The following is a 19,169-nucleotide window of genomic DNA, read 5'->3' as shown; positions in this document are numbered from 1 at the left end:
TTGACAGGTTTCACAAGCCCTAATAATACTTCTCACAATATGTGACATATTTTTGAAATAATAATACTTCATTAGATGTTTAATACATTTATGAATTCCAAAATGCCCGTAACCTTCATGAATATAAGTAATTAACTCATCCACAACAGTTTTCGGAATGCAGATTTTCCATCTCTGGTGTTCCCTCTGTGCTTTCCAATACAACAAGTCGTTAAAATATAACCACACACCCCGGGTGTTAACTGTTTCGTCCCCATTATTAAGGTTTTGTATAATTCGTAGAATAACATTTTTCTTTCCTTTATGTAATACGGTAATCCACTAATTAGGACTCACATTAGATGACTTTCAATTAATTTAGCACGGTTTAAATTCCATTCAAAATAATTCCTATAACCTCTCCACCGTTTAGAATATGGAGGAGGGGCTAACAACTCTAAAGTTAAGTGTTGTTGTTTTCGTCTTGACCAATAATTTTGTTTAAACTGCTTAACAAAATCATCCCAATCCCTGAATTCAGTTCTATGCAGTACTGCCCATTCCGCAGCTTCTGCTTCTAAATGTCCTATTACAAATTGAATGCGTTTTTCATTACTCCATTTAGAAGATAATGATGTTTCAAAAGCTTTTATAAAGATTATAGGATGAAGTTCGCCTCCTGGTTTGAATACAGGAAATCGACTTGCTACATTTGAATTTGTCGTTATGTCATCCAGACATTCTGCGAGAGAAATAGTCGGATTTTGTTTAGATTGCAGAGACGGAGTTGCATCGGATTGGCTTGCCGTGATTGCTTTATTCATATTGTTGTCGTCCGAGCTAGCAAATTCGATGCGACTGTTGTCTCTGATTATGTTATTACCTCTGCTACCTGAAATGTTCTCGTTATTATCTAATTCCGATAACCGTTTAGTAATTTCCTGTATCCGCATTTCTGTATTGGATACTCGATTAGCTAATATCGATTCTTCACTGTACTCACGATGTGAACGCTCTGTACCTTCATCAATGGTATTATCTTTGGCAGTCTCAAGGTTACTGCATATTTCAGTAATTAAAGATTTCATGTTTTCGATTTCGGTATGGTCCTTTTCTACTTGATGAGTTAATGTCTCTAGTTCTACATTATCTATTGAAGAAATCTCTACAGGTTTGGTAGAGACCTCTTTAATAGATTCCAATAATTCTCTACGAACAGTTTCCGTTTGCATAGAAAATTCATCTCGTAACATATTGTTATTTTTCTGTATTTCATTTACAACTAAGATATTGACACTATCTAGTCTGTCGGTTAAGTCAGTAATATCGTGTCGCATGCGAGCTTTTTCCTCGCGCGATTCCTGGATATGTTCTTCTAACCTTTTACAATTATCAGCAATCTTATTACTAAGTCCTACTAATTTTTCCTGCATTTCAACTTTAGAAGACTCTATTTTATCCCTTAATTCTCGACTGGTTTCATTAAGATATTCCTGCAACCTGTCTGTTGATTTTGTTAGCTCCCCTTTAAGTCTAGCAGTAGATTCCTCGTTAGACTGTTTTAATTCCTGTTTTAGTTCCTCTTTCAATCTAGCAGTAGATTCCTCGTTAGACTGTTTTAATCTAGCCATAGATTCTTCGTTAGACTGTTTTAATCTAGCCATAGATTCTTCGTTAGACTGTTTTAATCTAGCCATAGATTCTTCGTTAGACTGTTTTAATTCCTGTTTTAGTTCCTCTTTTAATCTAGCAGCAGATTCCTCGTTAGATTGTTTTAATTTAGCGATCGCCCTAAAAGGGGATCTCATGCTCCTATCGGACATAGATTGCTCTTCGTCTGACATTTCACTTCCCGACATTATTGTAAGATATTAACTATTTACACACGCAGACTTGTAATCAACAATCCTGTAAAAGCACACTTCCTATGTACAACACTCCACTTCCAACTTGAAACAAACTCACCGGACACTAATATTGTAATTTGTAGTTCTCGATGATTAGTGTGCTGCTATGGGCTGCAGATGTAACAGCCGTCGATGCAGCCGCTGAGATGCTGTGACCCCGTTTCCGCAACCGGCAGGACGCTGAGTCGAACACCGGAAACGTCGCTGGCTGCAACCACGCCCGGCACCGCCGTAGACAGGCGAAGCCCTCAGCAACACCTCTAATACCAGCCGGAGGAACGCCCCGCAGCTGACGTACTGGGCCTATTAGTTAAGGGAGAAAAAGGGTTGTCGAGGTTTGCAGCGTTCAGCTGCTGCCCAACAGATGCGCCTTCTCGTGGAACAACTGCGTGACCGTACTGCTTGGCTGCACTCCGTCAGATGCCCACACCCGCGAAGTCGCCGCTGGCTGGTGAAGGCTCCAAGAAAACTCGCGTTGACTTCCGGACTCTTGATGCTTTGTTTCGTACCTGTGTGCCTTAGTTGCACACAAGTCCTGTTTCTAAGGTCGCCACGGTGCGGTGTAACGACGTGTTAGGTTTTCGTTTGATATATGACCATGTGCAGACTTCGTCACCTACGTCAGTTACAACCCACTCCAAAAATGATTCATATTCTTTTTAAATTGTCATAGAATGGTTCTTGAACGAAACTGTAAAACATCAGTTGAGTCGTGTGCAGAGAATTACATCACTTGGGCCAATTGGTTTTCGTAACTTTTTCGAATTTAAATTTCGTTTGTTTCTCCTCAGAAAATTATATTGACACACGTTATCTTGATCTAATCGATATCAGAATCACACATAAAATAAACTTTTAGATTCAAAGTTTCGGCCAACGCTGTCTGAATCAATAATCTTGTCAAATATATTATTAATCCGTTCACATAACTCTTCATAAATAAATCTTCAAGACACGTGTTTCAACTTTAATAGCATACACTATTTTATTAGCTTCCTACACATACAGATGTGAACTTGAGCGTTGACAGACAGTGACTAACATTTCAATAAGATTAAGATCTATATGATGTCATTGTTGTACAAAAAGAGTATAAAACTTCATTTTTAATTTTTAGAAGCACGACGCAACAACTCGGTTCCAGGATCTTCTGTTGCTCCTTGGCTGTCGACCCGCGACGTATAGCGGCCAGCAATTTCCTCTCTGGTCGCGGCAACGAAGATGCTGTCCCCGTTCGTTGCGCCGACCTCTCCGTACATGAAACACATAAAAAAATACAAACTTTTAGATAATTCACATTTATTACAAATAATAAGAAAACACATAAACAAAACTAAATTAAACTTATAGTCACCTGCAAACTGGGCTGACTTTGGTGGATGGGTGACGCTTAATTTCGTCCCACTACAATGTCCACTTAAGTCTACAAATTTTACAAAAATGTAATTTTTTAGTGAAATGTGAATTTTTGAAATTTTATAGGAGTGTGAAACCATGACAGTCCCACTTTCATACTTAGGGAACTAGTTAACAATAATGTGAAGCATTATATTTAATTTTTTGAAAATTTTTGAAGTTCCACTTTTGAGAAGTTAAAAATTTAAATTTTTATTTAAAATAAAAAAAAATCATCTTGAGCCTATATTCTGTTGTATATCATATCAAATCTTATGGAAAATGCAAAAAAAAGACACCTCTCCCACCATTTTAGCTTAGTTATGAGAGTTGCTATAGCAATTTGAAATTGTGGCAGTGTAGCATTTTTTTGGTGATTCTTGACATAACATTGCCATATTTTCAAAATGGGTCAACAGATTTTACTAAAATTGGGCATTACTCTTAATCTATAAGTAGGCTCCTTTGTGATAAGTTTCATCAGAATCTGAGATGAGTTAAAATTCATGTTAAAAGTGTGCTGATTTGACATGAATGACATGTACTTGTTGAAGACCTACTCTCCTTGTTCCAGTCCCTTCAGTAGAAATACTATTTCATCATCAACACTATCAATCAGACTCAACCCAAAACCAATGTCTAACTCTACATGACTCAGTTTATTCTTTCATCCAACCATTATCCACACCCTCTACCCCAAAACACCGCATGTTAACTTTCCAGAATTTATTAACATCAAAAATTCCCTCATTGTCATTCCCCAAATCTCTCGGAATGCTAGCTAACCTAACATATGCAGAAAGAAATGCAATCAACCACCTAAAAACTGATACTGACTTTATAATCCTACCTGCTGACAAAAGTTATACCACAGAAGTTTTTTACTGCAAGGATTACCTGGTGGAAGGACACCATCAGCTGTCAGATTTGTTCACTTACAAACCCTGCCATCATGATCCCATTCCAGAAATCCAGCAGGACCTCCTATCTGTCCCCAAATCCTTAGACTCCTCCTAGAACTTCTCCACTGTGTCTGTCTCTTTCTCACCCCTACCACTCCCTGCACTCCTACTTTCTACATGCTTCCAAAAGTACATAAACCTAACCACACTGGATGCCCCATTGTGGCCAGTCATTGTGCCGCCAATGAGGGAATCTCTGCTCTCAAAGACCACCACCTTCAAACTATTACCACAACTTACCCTCCCATATAAAAGACACAACCCATTTCCTCCACCGGCTCTCCACAGTTCTTATTCCTTTATCACACACTGCTCTGCTCATCACTATTGATGCCAGCTCCCTTTACACTAAGATCCCTAATGTCCACAGCCTTATCACTATCGAACACTACCTTGCCCAGTGCCTAATGGATGCCAAATGTACAACCTCCATCCTGAAGTTTTTTACTGCAAGGATTACCTGGTGGAAGGACACCATCAGCTGTCAGATTTGTTCACTTACAAACCCTGCCATCATGATCCCATTCCAGAAATCCAGCAGGACCTCCTATCTGTCCCCAAATCCTTAGACTCCTCCTAGAACTTCTCCACTGTGTCTGTCTCTTTCTCACCCCTACCACTCCCTGCACTCCTACTTTCTACATGCTTCCAAAAGTACATAAACCTAACCACACTGGATGCCCCATTGTGGCCAGTCATTGTGCCGCCAATGAGGGAATCTCTGCTCTCAAAGACCACCACCTTCAAACTATTACCACAACTTACCCTCCCATATAAAAGACACAACCCATTTCCTCCACCGGCTCTCCACAGTTCTTATTCCTTTATCACACACTGCTCTGCTCATCACTATTGATGCCAGCTCCCTTTACACTAAGATCCCTAATGTCCACAGCCTTATCACTATCGAACACTACCTTGCCCAGTGCCTAATGGATGCCAAATGTACAACCTCCATCCTGATCAACATGATCAACTGTATCCTCAACCACAATTACTTCACCTTTGTAGGCATGACATGCAAACAAATCCATGGTACAGCAATGGACAACTGCATGACACCATCCTGTGCCAACCTATTAAAGGGCCATGTAGAGGATTCTTTCCTAATTAACCAGAATCCCAAACCTCTCACCTATTTGAGATTGACTGATGACATCTTTGTGATCTGCATCAAGGGTGAGGACACTATATCCACATTCCTCTAGAACCCAAATACCTTCTCTCCCATGTGCTCCACATGGTCCTCCGAAGCTCAACAAACCACCTCAATGTTGACCTTCATCTCAAAGATGGCTACGTCAGTATCTTCGTTCATATTGAACCTACCAGCCACCAGCAACACCTCCACTCATTCCATACAATGAAGTTCCTTCCATGCAGCATAGACATGCATGGATGCATGGCCATCACACCTGTTGTGTTGAGCAGTCCCCCTCAAAATATACTACGGGCCTCACTGAGGGCTTAATAGATCAAATTACCCTCCCAACCTTGTACAAAAACTCCATCTGGCCACAAAGGGCTGGAGCAACGGAGTCACATTCTCCACCAGGGTTTCAACTACCTCTCGTTTCCCTTGAAATGAGGAATGTCCTACCCACTACCCTTCCTACGCCTCCCATACTGGTATTCTGCAACACACTGAACTACAGAATATCCTCATCTACATCTACATATACACTCTGGAAACCACCTTGAGGTGCATGGTACAGGGTATGTCCCACTGTACCAGTTATTAGGGTTTCTTCCTGTCCAGTCACATATGGAGTGTGGGATGAATGATCGTTTGATGCCTCCGTTTGTCCAGTAATTATTCTAACCTTATCTTCATGATCCCTGTGTGGGCAATAAGGAGGGAGTTGTTGTAAATCCCTAGAGTAATCATTTAAATTCCTTTCTTGAGACTTTGTTAATAAACTTTCTCAGGACTCTTACATCTGTCTTCAAAGGTCTGCCATTTCAGTTCCTTGAGTATCTTTGTAACGCTTTCCCATGGACTGAAGAAATCTGTGACTATTTGTGCCACCCTTGTCTGTATATGTTCAATATCCCCTGTTAGTCCAATTTGGTAAGGATCCCACACACTTGAGCAATGTTCTAGAGTGGGTCGCTTGAGTTATTTGTAAGCAATCTCTTTAGCAGACTGATTCACTTCCCCAGTATTCTAACAAAAACTGATGTCTACCACCTGCTTTACCCACAACTGTACCTATGTGATTACTCCATTTCATATCCTTACAAAGTGTTACACCCTGGTATTTGCATGAGTTGGCTGATTCCAACAGTGACTAATTGATATTATAATTTTTTTTGTTTTGTGAAGTGCGAAATTTTACATTTCTGAACATTTAGGGCAAGCTGCCAATCTTTGCACCATGTTGAAATTGTATCAAGATCTGACTGAATATTTATGCAACTTCTTTCAGATAGTACTTTATTATATCTGCATCATCTGCAAAATGGCTGATTTTACTATAAATATTGTCTGCAAAGTCATTAATATACAACATGTAAAGCAAGGGTTCCAACACACTTCCCTAGGACACACCTAAAGTTACTTCTACATGTTATGGTGACTCCCCATCCAAGATAAGATGCTGTGTTCTCCCTACTAAAAAGTCCAAAATACAGCACAATTTTCACTTGATACTCCACATGATCATACTTTTGACAATAAGCATTGGTGTGGTACTGAGCCAAATGCTTTTTTGAAATCAAGAAACACTGCATCTACCTGGTTGCCTTGATCCAACGCTTTTAGTATTTCATGGGAGAGAAGTGCAAGTTCAGTTTCACATGATTGATATTTTGAAAATCATGCTGGTTGGCATTCTGTTCAAGATAGCTCATAATGTTTGAACTCAGAATATGTTACAAGACTCTACAACAAATTGATGTTGGTGATCAGATGCTTTTATAGACCACCTGGGTCAGGATCTGTAGGTGTAGAGCACTTCAGACAGAGCTTGCAGAATATCATTAGTAATTTTCCTTATCATGCCATTGTAACAGGGGGTGACTTCAATTTGCCTAGTATAGATTGGGAGTGTTATGCCATCAAAACAGGTGCCAGAGACAGGGAATTGTGTGGCATTGTTCTGGATGTCTTGTCCAAAAATTACCTTGAGCAGATGTTAGAGAACCAACTTGTGAGGGTAACGCCTCAGACCCCCTGGCAACAAACAGACCTGAACTTATCAAATCAGTTAATGTAGAGGAAGGTATCAGTGTTCATAAGGCTGTGACAGCATCTATGATGATGGGTCCTACAAGGAATGTTAAGAAAGGTAGGAAGATATATTTGCTCAGCAAGGTTGACAGGACACAAATTTCAGAATATCTCAGCAGTCAGCATCAAATATTCAGTGATGATGACGAAGATGTGGAGAACAAATGGAAAAAATACAAATGCATTGTTCAATATGCCATAGACAAGAACATTCCGAGTAAGGTTTTAAGGGCTGGAGAGATCTGCCATGATTTAATAGCCATGTTAGAAAAGAGCTATGTAAACAAGGAGCACTTCATCACAGATTCAAGAGAAGTAAAAACCTAGCTGACAAACAAAAGCTGAACAAGCGAAAATGAGTGTAAGGAGAGCAATGAGAGAAGCATTCAATGATTTCAAAAGTGAGACATTATCAACCAACCTGAGTAAAAACCCTAAGAGATTTTGGCCATACATAAAATCAGTAAGTGGTTCAAAATCATCTATTGATTCTCTCAGCAGCCACACCAGCACTGAAACGGAAGACAACAGAGAGAAGGCTAAAATACTGAATTTGGTCTTCCCAAATTGTTGCACAGTGGAAGATCGTAACATTGTCCCTCCTTTCCATCGTCATGTGAACGTTGAACTGGCAGATATTGAAAAGCAGCTACAACAGATGCCATTGATTCTAGAGAAGCTGCACAGTCATCAATGGTATCTGTTCTTTTGGGAACACATACCATCTTCATACACTTAAAGGCTACCCAGCCATTGACCTCCTTCCATGGGAATGCACATGCTTTGCCCGAACTCTTGCAGGACTCATCAGCTCAGTCTGGCGTGAGTAATGAGTGAATGGGCAAGTATCTATTAGGAACACTATGAATGTAATATTATATAATTTTCTTTTTACTGAATCAGTTTCAATCTTTTGAAAATTTGTCTTCTTCTACTTGTACATTTTCGTCCTCATATTTTTTGGGCTCTGCACAAAAAGATTGAGTCTAAGTGCAGAAAAAAACTTTCTTTGTTCCTAGTTTCATATCCATGCCAGAAGTTATTTGGAGAAAATAATCCTGGATTATTATTTGTGAAAAGAATTATTTCATATAAATATAGTGAGGGAACATTTAGTTTGTTTAGGTCTCTTAATAGTGGCTGACAAGATACTCTTGGCTTAGCACTACACATTTTCCATATAACTTTTTCTGTAAAATTAATATTCTTGTCAAATTGCTAGCCTTTCCCCAAAAGACAATGTCATATCTTACTCTTGCCTCAAAGTAGCTATAGTACACCATCTTTTTCATGTCTATGGCTGTGACATTGGCTAAGATTGACATAGCAAATCCAAGCTGTTCAGTACCATAACTCAAATGGTCAGAGCTAAATAAACATTACTCTAAATATGCAAATGGCTTTCCTAACACCAGTCAACGTCATTTATTTTGCAATTGTCTTCACTTGGTGTTCGAAGTTTAATAAATCGAAAAACTCAGCAGTACAAGTGACTGAGTACACAATACCATGACACAGAAAAGTATGTCCAGCAGATCCACAAGAGTCATCACTGGAATGTCATTTGCCAAAATGCTTAATACAATGATGGGTTATAGAACAGTTGCAATCTGAAAACAAAGGAAGTAGGTGACAGTACACTTGTTCGCCCACTGCTTGAATATTGCTCACCAATGTGGGATCCATAACAGATAGGGTTGATAGAAGAGATAGAGAAAATCCAATGGAGAGCAGCGCACTTCATTACAGGATCATTTAGTAATTGTGAAAGCATTACAGAGATGATAGATAAACTCCAGTGGAAGACTTTGCAGGAGAGACGCTCAGTAGCTCGGTACGGGCTTTTGTTGAAGTTTCGAGAACATACCTTCACTGAGGAGTCAAGCAGTATATTGCTCCCTCCTACATATATCTTGCGAAGAGACCATGATGATAAAATCAGAGATATTAGAGCCCACACAGAGGCATACTGACAATCTTTCTTTCCACGAACAATACGAGACTGGAATAGAAGGGAGAACCGATAGAGGTACTCAAAGTACTCTCTGCCACACACCGTTAGGTGGCTTGCGGAGTATGGATGTAGATGTAGGTGTAGTTACAAACATATTTTAAATTAACTTATGACATGATAATATTATGAACAGGATAGATTGCTACTTGCCATTTAGGGGAGACAGGCACAACAAAAAAACTTCTGAAACAAGTAAGCTTTAGTCAAAGGGCCTACTACTGAAGTAGACAACACACAAAAACATTTGCCCAAACACAACTCACACAGACATGACCACTCTATCTGGCCACCGAGACCAGACTGTGAGCATGTGCACATGATGAGAGACAGATAAGAAGGAGGCTGTGTTGGGAAGGGGGAGAGATAGAAGGGTAGAAGTGGGTGATAGTAAAGAGCTGCTTGTGGAAGCATACAGGGACATGTTGGGGAGAGGACAGAGCAGCTAGGTGCAGGCAGATGCATGGGCGGGAGGGAGGGGGGGAGGAGGAGGCAGAAAAGAAGAGAAGTAAAAAGACTGGATGCACCAGTGGAATAGAAGGCTGTGAAGTGCTGGAGTGGGAACAGGAAGGGGAGAGGTGGCTGAAGGATAGCAACTAATGAAAGTTGAGACCAGGGGGGTTACTAGAACATAAAATATACTGCAGGGAGTGTTCCCACCTGTGCAGTTCAAAAAAGCTGGTGCTGGTAGAAAGGATCCATGTGGAACAGGCTTTGAAGCAGTCATTAAATTGAAGAATGGGCAGTATGCTCAGTAATTGGGTGGTCTAGCTGGCTCAAGTTTAAAAGAATAGTTGACCATGCACTGGATAGATATGTACCCAGTAGAACAGTTCATAATGGGAGGGAACCTCCATGGTACACAGTCACTGTAAAGAAACTTCTAAAGCAATTACTGCATAATAGGTGTAAAACAAAGCATTGGGCTATAGATAGAGGATGAAACACATCCTGTTGTCAAGAGAGTAATGCATGATGGCTTCAGTGTCTACAGTAGCAGAATATTGTCAAATGACATTTCACAAAATCTGATGAAATTCTGGTCATATGTAAAGACTGTTAGCAGCACCAAAGTTAGTTTCCAGGACCTGAAATTCAGGGTAGCGTATCAAAATCGTAATTGCTCAACTATTTTTCAAATGTTTCTTTACAAAGGAAAACTCATGAGAACTGCTCCATTTTAGTCATCATACCAATGAAAAGATGAATGAAATAAGTATTAATATCAGTGGTGAAGATAAACAGCTGATATCACAGGTCCTATGGAATCCATAGCAGATTCTATACTGAATTTACAGCTGAGTTAGCCCCTCTTCTGACTATAATCTACTGTTGATCCTCCAAACAAAAAACTGTGCCCAGTTCTTGGAAAAAGGCACAGGTCATACCCGTCTACAATAAGGGTAGTAGAAGCATTTTGTCCTCATCACTGGGACAGAAGTCACCCAATGTGGTGTCTACTGAAATAAGACTTGCACTCAGTGGCTGCCCTTCCCCTATTGGAGCCTTCCAGCCAACAATGCCACATGATCATTTCATTTCATTTTTGTGACTGAACTTATGACTTTTTGGTAGGGAGGACACAGCATCTTATCTTGCATGGAGAGCCATCATAAGATGTAGAGTATCTTTGGGTGTATCCCAGGAAAGTGTGCTGGGACACTTGCTGTTCATATTGTATATTAATGACTTTGCAAACAATATTTATAGTAAAATCAGCCTTCTTGCAGATGATGCAATTATCTATAATGAAGTACTATCTGATAGAAGTCAGATCTTGATATGATTTCAACATGGTGCAGAGACTGGCAGCTTGCTCTAAATGTTCAGAAATGTAAAATTTTACAGTTCAGAAAACAAGGAAAAAAAAACATAGTATCCTATGAGTGTAATATCAATGAGTCACAGTTGGTTTTGGCCAATTCATACAAGCACTTGGGTATAACACTTTTTAGGGAAATGAAATGGAATAATCAAATAGGTACAATTGGGGGTAAAGCAAGTGGTAGACGTCAGTTTATTGTTAGAATACTCGGGAAGTGCAATCAGTCTGCTTACAAATCACTCAAGCGACCAGTTGTAGAATATTGTTCAACTGTGTGGGACCCGTGCCAAATAGGACTAACAAGGGATATTGAAAATATACACTGAAGGGCAGCACAAATAGTCAAAGATTTGTTCAGTCCATGGGAGAGTGTCACAGAGATACTCAAGGAACAGAAATATCAGGCTCTTGAAGACAGGCTCTTGAAAATGTCCTGAGAAAGTCTATTAACAAAGTTTCAAGAACTGGCTTTAAATAGTTACTCTACGGATATACTACAAATCCCTACATATTGCCCACACAGGGATCATGAAGATAAGGTTAGAATAATTACTGGACAAACTGAGGCATCAAACAATAATTCATCCCACACTCTATATGTGACTGGACAGGAAGAAACCCTAATAATTGGTACAATGGGACATACCCTGCACCATGCACCATGCACCTCTATTGTGTGTAGCGGTTCTGGCTCTTTGTTTATTTTCTTTCATTTGTTGTCTTCAGGGACCACGTACTGCATTTGCTATGCTGGCTGAAAAATGTGGTTTGTAATTCTGACACTGACTACTGTAAATAATTTAGCCAACAGATGGGCAGTTGCATTTTACAGTACTTTAATTTCACTGTTCTTCACCCCCCAATAATACACAGTTATATGGCCAGTGCATTACTGTTTAACTTTTGATAAACCTCATTGATTGTTTGAAGGCAAACCTCCACATACTGCTACAGTAGTTTACTACTGTACATCTACGAGCAGTAAAAACCTAACCACAAAGTTCACAATTCTTTTAAGAAAAGAAACGTATGTGTGGAGCAGACACTGTAATTGTATAAACACATGGCCTAATTGTGTAACACTTATTTCACAGTTAAGTTGAAGCATTGTTGTTGTTCTAACTAGCACAGGTTTCTCATCTGAAACTCGGCCATGGACTGACTGTCTCATGACAAAAAATTGGGCTTTTATGTATCTTCACAATGATAGGTACTGAAACTACACATCATTCAAAGTTAAATGTACAGAAATTGCAATTAAAACTTAACTCATTAAATTAGCTGAATACATTAAAAATTGGTTCTTTTTAACAGTTTTGTCTACTATGAGGGTTAAGCCGAATTATTTATTTAAATGATGAAATGTCATTGTGCAAACAACACTTCTAACAAAACTGTTAATTACTTTCGAATTAATTCAGGGCTGGTTTTGCTAACATGTTTTCGAATAGAGCCAAATAGATACTTTAAAATTACTAGTACTTTGTCTTCCAAATGTTTATAATTAGTACAAAATTTATATTTTTTATTCATCAACAATAGAATTTAAGTTATGAAACAATTACTGATTTCACCCTATAATGAAGGATACTAACTAGGAATAGTTGAAATAAATGTAAAAAATCAAGTACATACATAAAACTAAGCTCAAAATAAGATCTGGTATTATATTCTTCAAAACTGAGGGCCAACCTTCCTCTTTTACGAAAATGCACATGATATCCATGTATGCTAATGGTAAATAGTTGAAAGTAACAAAATGAATTTAAGGAGGTAGATGGCAAAACAAGAGGGGAATCAAAACTATCCCAGCTGGCTTCGTCACATGTGCGCCTCACGGTGGTTTGCAGAGTGTAGATGTAGATGATGATAATGTGTAGGTTCAGTGTGTTGCAGAATACCACTATGGGAGGGGTAGGAAGGATAGTGGGTAGAACATTCCTCATTTAAGGGGACAACAAGAGTTAGTCGAAACCCAGGTGGAGAATGCGACTCAGTTGCTCCAGGCCCAGGTGGTACTGAGTCACAAGGTAGAATCCTGCTTTGTGGCCAGATGGTAGGACTTCGTGAGTTGGTGGGATGCTAGAGACAGAAGGCATGAGAAATCTGTTTCTGTAGAAGGTTCGGAATGTAATTCGATCTATTAAGTCCACAGTGTGGCCCTTAATATATTTGGAGGTGGACTGCTCAACACAACAGGTGTGATGGCCACACATGGCTAGGCTGCATGGAAGGGCCTTTTTGGTATGGAATGAGTGACAGCTGTTGGAGTGGAGGTACTGCTGGTGGCTGGTAGGTTTGATATGGACAGAGGTACTGATGTAGCCATCTTTGAGGTGAAGATCAACATTGAGGTTGCTTGTTGGGTTTTGGAGGACCAGGAGTGGGAGAGAAGGTATTAAGGTTCTGGAAATGTGGACATGGTGTCCTCACCTTTGATCCAGATCACAAAGATGTCATCAGTGAATCTGAAATAGGTGAGAGGTTTTGGATTCTGGGCGATTAGGAAGGATTCCTCCACATGGCCTATAAATAAGTTGGCCAAGGATGGTGCCATGCAGTTGCATTGCCTTTGCTGTACCATGGGTTTGTTTGTATGTGATGCCTTCAAAGCTGAAGTAATTGTGGGTTAGGATATAGGTGACCATGCTGATAACGAAGGAGGTTGTATGTTTGGAATCCACTGGGCACTGGGAAAGGTAGTGTTCAATAGTGGCAAGGCTGTGGGCATTATGGCTGTTCGTGTAAAGAGAGGTGGCATCAATAGTAACAATTAGGGCACTGTGTGCTAAAGAAGCAAGAACTGTGGAGAGTCAATGGAGAAAATGGTTGACATGTTTTATATAGGAAGGTAAGTTGTGGTAATAGTTTTAAAGTGTTGGTGCCTGAGAGCAGAGATTCCCAGAGTGGTGGCTCAGTAACTGGCCACAATGGGACATCCTGGGTGGTTAGGTTTATGTGCTTTTGGAAGCATGTAGAAAGTAGGAGTGCAGGTAGTGTTAGCAGTGAGGAAACAGGGAGACTCAGGGCAGAAGTTTGGGGATGAGCCTAAGGATTTGAGGAGAGACTGGAAGTAATGCAGGACTTCTGGAATGGAATCATGGTGGCTGGATTTGTAAGTGGACAAATCTGACAGCTGATGGTGTCCTCCTGCCAGGTAATCCTTGCAGTTCAAAACCACAGTGATAGAAATTTTGTCAGCAGGTAGGATTATAAAATCAGTATCAGTTTTTAGGTGGTTGATTGCGCTTATTTTTGCAGATGTAAAGTTAGCTAACATGTTGAGCATTTCGGGGAAGAATGGTGAGGCAATTTTTGATGTTAACAAATTCTGGAAAGTTAACATGGGGTGATTTGGGTGTAGAAGGTGTGGATGATGGTTGGATGGAGGAATAAACTGAGTCATGTAGGGTTCAACATTGGTTTAGGGTTGAGTCTGATTGGTAGTATTGGTGGTGAAATAGCATTTCCGCTGTAGGGACTGGGAAAAGGAGAGAAGCTCTTTAACAAGCACAGGTCATTCATGTCAAATCAACACATTTTTAACACGACTTTTAATTCACCATCTCAGATTTTGATGAAACTTGCCACTAAGTAATCCTACACATAGGTTAAGAAAAATGCACAATTTTTATTAAAATTCATTGACCCATTGTGAAAACATGGCAATGTGAAGTCAAAAATCACCAAAAAATGCTACACCACCATAATTTCAAATTGCTACAGCAACTCTCATAATTAAGATAAAATGGTGTCGTTTTGCAACATTTTCCATGAGCTTTCATATGATATACAACACAATATGGGTTCAAGATGATTTTTTTTATTTTAAATGAAAATTTAAAAAGATGTTATGTGGACATGTGTCCGGAAACGCTTAATTTCCATGTTAGAGCTCATTTTAGTTTCATCAGTATCTACTGTACTTCCTCAATTCACTGCCAGTTGGCCCAATTGAAGGAAGGTAATGTTGACTTCGGTGCTTGTCTTGACATGCGACTCATTGCTCTACAGTACTAGCATCAAGCACATCAGTACGTAGCATCGACAGGTTAGTGTTCATCACGAACGAGGTTTTGCAGCCAGTGCAATGTTTACAAATGCGGAGTTGGCAGATGCCCATTTGGTGTAATGGATTAGCACGGGGCAATATCCATGGCACGGTACGTTTGTATCGAGACAGATTTCCAGAGTGAAGGTGTCCTGATAGGAAGACGTTCGAAGCAATTGATCGGCGTCTTAGGGAGCACGGAACATTCCAGCCTATGACTCGCAACTGGTGAAGACCTAGAACGATGAGGACACCTGCAATGATGAGCAATTCTTTGTGCAGTTGACGATAGCCCTAATGTCAGCGTCAGACAAGTTGCTGCTGTACAAGGTAATGTTGACCACATCACTGTATGGAGAGTGCTACGGGAGAACCAGTAGTTTCCATACCATGTACAGTGTGTGCAGGTACTATCAGCAGCTGATTGGCCTCCACAGGTACACTTCTGTGAATGGTTCATCCAACAATGTGTAAATCCTAATTTCAGTGCAAATGTTCTCTTTACGGATGAGGCTTCATTCCAACGTGATAAAATTGTAAATTTTCACAGTCAACATGTGTGGGCTGACGAGAATCCACACGCAATTGTGCAATCACATCATCAACACAGATTTTCTGTGAATGTTTGGGCAGGCATTGTTGATGATGTCTTGATTGGGCCCCGTGTTCTTCCACCTACGCTCAATGGAGCACGTTATCGTGATTTCATACGAGATACTCTACCTATGCTGCTAGAACATGTGCCTTTACAAGTACGACACAACATGTGGTTCATGCACGATGGAGCTCCTGCACATTTCAGTCGAAGTGTTCATATGCTTCTCAACAACAGATTCGGTGACTGACGGATTGGTAGAGGCGGACCAATTCCATGGCCTCCACGCTCTCCTGACCTCAACCCTCTTGACTTTCATTTATGGGGGCATTTGAAATCTCTTGTCTACGCAAGCCCGGTACCAAATGTAGAGACTCTTCGTGCTCGTATTGTGGGTGGCTGTGATACAATATGCCATTCTCCAGGGCTGCATCAGCGCTTCAGGGATTCCATGCGATGGAGGGTGGATGCATGTATCCTCGCTCAGACACATGTCCACATAACATATTTTCTTTCTTTGTGTGTGAGGAATGTTTCCTGAAAGTTTGGCCATACCTTTTTGTAACACCCAACATTCCACGTGGGAAAAATTATATATAAAAACAAAGATGAGATGACTTACCGAACGAAAGCGCTGGCAGGTCGATAGACACACAAACAAACACAAACATACACACAAAATTCAAGCTTTCGCAACAAACTGTTGCCTCATCAGGAAAGAGGGAAGGAGAGGGAAAGACGGAAGGAAGTGGGTTTTAGGGGTGAGGGTAAGGAGTCATTCCAATCCCGGGAGCGGAAAGACTTACCTTAGGGGGAAAAAAGGACAGGTATACACTCGCACACACACACATATCCATCCACACATACAGACACAAGCAGACATTGGTCTTTAAATATGTCTGCTTGTGTCTGTATGTGTGGATGGATATGTGTGTGTGTGCGAGTGTATACCTGTCCTTTTTTCCCCCTAAGGTAAGTCTTTCCGCTCCCGGGATTGGAATGACTCCTTACCCTCACCCTTAAAACCCACTTCCTTCCGTCTTTCCCTCTCCTTCCCTCTTTCCTGATGAGGCAACAGTTTGTTGCGAAAGCTTGAATTTTGTGTGTATGATTGTGTTTGTTTGTGTGTCTATCGACCTGCCAGCGCTTTCGTTCGGTAAGTCATATATATATATATATATATATATATATATATATATATATATATATATATATATATATATATATATACACACACACACATATATATATATATATATATATATATATATATATATATATATATATATATATATATCTTTCCCATGATGACTTGGCTTTTGCTGTTGGATCAGTTCTTAGTCAAGAATACACTGATGAAGAATGGCCTATTGCTTATGCTTCATGATAGTTCAATGAGACTGAAACTAACTACAGTACAACTGAAAAAGAATTATTAGCTCTTGTATTTGGAGTAAAATATATTAAATGTTGCTTATACAGCAGAAAATGTGCTGTGGTCACTGATTATGCTACTCTTTTGTTTAAAGGACCCCAGTAATTTTTGAACTTGCTGGACATTAAAATTATTAGATTATTACTATGATTTACATCATGAACTGGGCCATTTGCACCAGAATGCAGGTGCTCTAAGCTGCAAAGTCAGTGTGGTACAGGAAGATGATATTTTAATATAAGAACTGCAACAAGCACAAGAAAGTGGTGTAGAATGTCACACTATGCCTTCCATCTGGATTTCATTACAGGCTTTAAAGAGGACAGTATTATAAATCATAAGAACCCCCTTGCCAGCAAAGTGGTAATTTGTGAAGAGTTACATCTACATCTACATCTACATTGATACTCCGCAAGCCACCCAACGGTGTGTGGTGGAGGGCACTTTACGTGCCACTGTCATTACCTCCCTTTCCTGTTCCAGTCGCGTATGGTTCGCGGGAAGAACGACTGTCTGAAAGCCTCCGTGCGCGCTCTAATCTCTCTAATTTTACATTCGTGATCTCCTCGGGAGGTATAAGTAGGGGGAAGCAATATATTCAATACCTCATCCAGAAACGCACCCTCTCGAAACCTGGCGAGCAAGCTACACCGCGATGCAGAGCGCCTCTCTTGCAGAGCCTGCCACTTGAGTTTATTAAACATCTCCCTAACGCTATCACGGTTACCAAATAACCCTGTGACGAAACGCGCTGCTCTTCTTTGGATCTTCTCTATCTCCTCCATCAGACCAATCTGGTACGGATCCCACACTGATGAGCAATACTCAAGTATAGGTCGAACGAGTGTTTTGTAAGCCACCTCCTTTGTTGATGGACTACATTTTCTAAGCACTCTCCCAATGAATCTCAACCTGGTACCCGCCTTACCAACAATTAATTTTATATGATCATTCCACTTCAAATCGTTCCGCACGCATACTCCCAGATATTTTACAGAAGTAACTGCTACCAGTGTTTGTTCCGCTATCATATAATCATACAATAAAGGATCCTTCTTTCTATGTATTCGCAATACATTACATTTGTCTATGTTAAGGGTCAGTTGCCACTCCCTGCACCAAGTGCCTATCCGCTGCAGATCTTCCTGCATTTTGCTACAATTTTCTAATGCTGTAACTTCTCTGTATACTACAGTATCATCCACGAAAAGCCGCATGGAACTTCCGACACTATCTACTAGGTCATTTATATATATTGTGAAAAGCAATGGTCCCATAACACTCCCCTGTGGCACGCCAGAGGTTACTTTAACGTCTGTAGACGTCTCTCCATTGACAACATGCTGTGTTCTGTTTGCTAAAAACTCTTCAATCCAGCCACACAGCTGGTCTGATATTCCGTAGGTTCTTACTTTGTTTATCAGGCGACAGTGCGGAACTGTATCGAACGCCTTCCGGAAGTCAAGAAAAATAGCATCTACCTGGGAGCCTGTATCTAATATTTTCTGGGTCTCATGAACAAATAAAGCGAGTTGGGTCTCACACAATCGCTGTTTCCGGAATCCATGTTGATTCCTACATAGTAGATTCTGGGTTTCCAGAAATGACATGATACGCGAGCAAAAAACATGTTCTAAAATTCTACAAGAGATCGACGTCAGAGATATAGGTCTATAGTTTTGCGCATCTGCTCGACGACCCTTCTTGAAGACTGGGACTACCTGTGCTCTTTTCCAATCATTTGGAACCCTCCGTTCCTCTAGAGACTTGCGGTACA

This window comes from Schistocerca piceifrons, chromosome 9 (genome assembly GCF_021461385.2).
Source record: "Schistocerca piceifrons isolate TAMUIC-IGC-003096 chromosome 9, iqSchPice1.1, whole genome shotgun sequence".
NCBI lineage: Eukaryota > Metazoa > Arthropoda > Insecta > Orthoptera > Acrididae > Schistocerca > Schistocerca piceifrons.
This window is presented reverse-complemented; position numbering follows the sequence as displayed.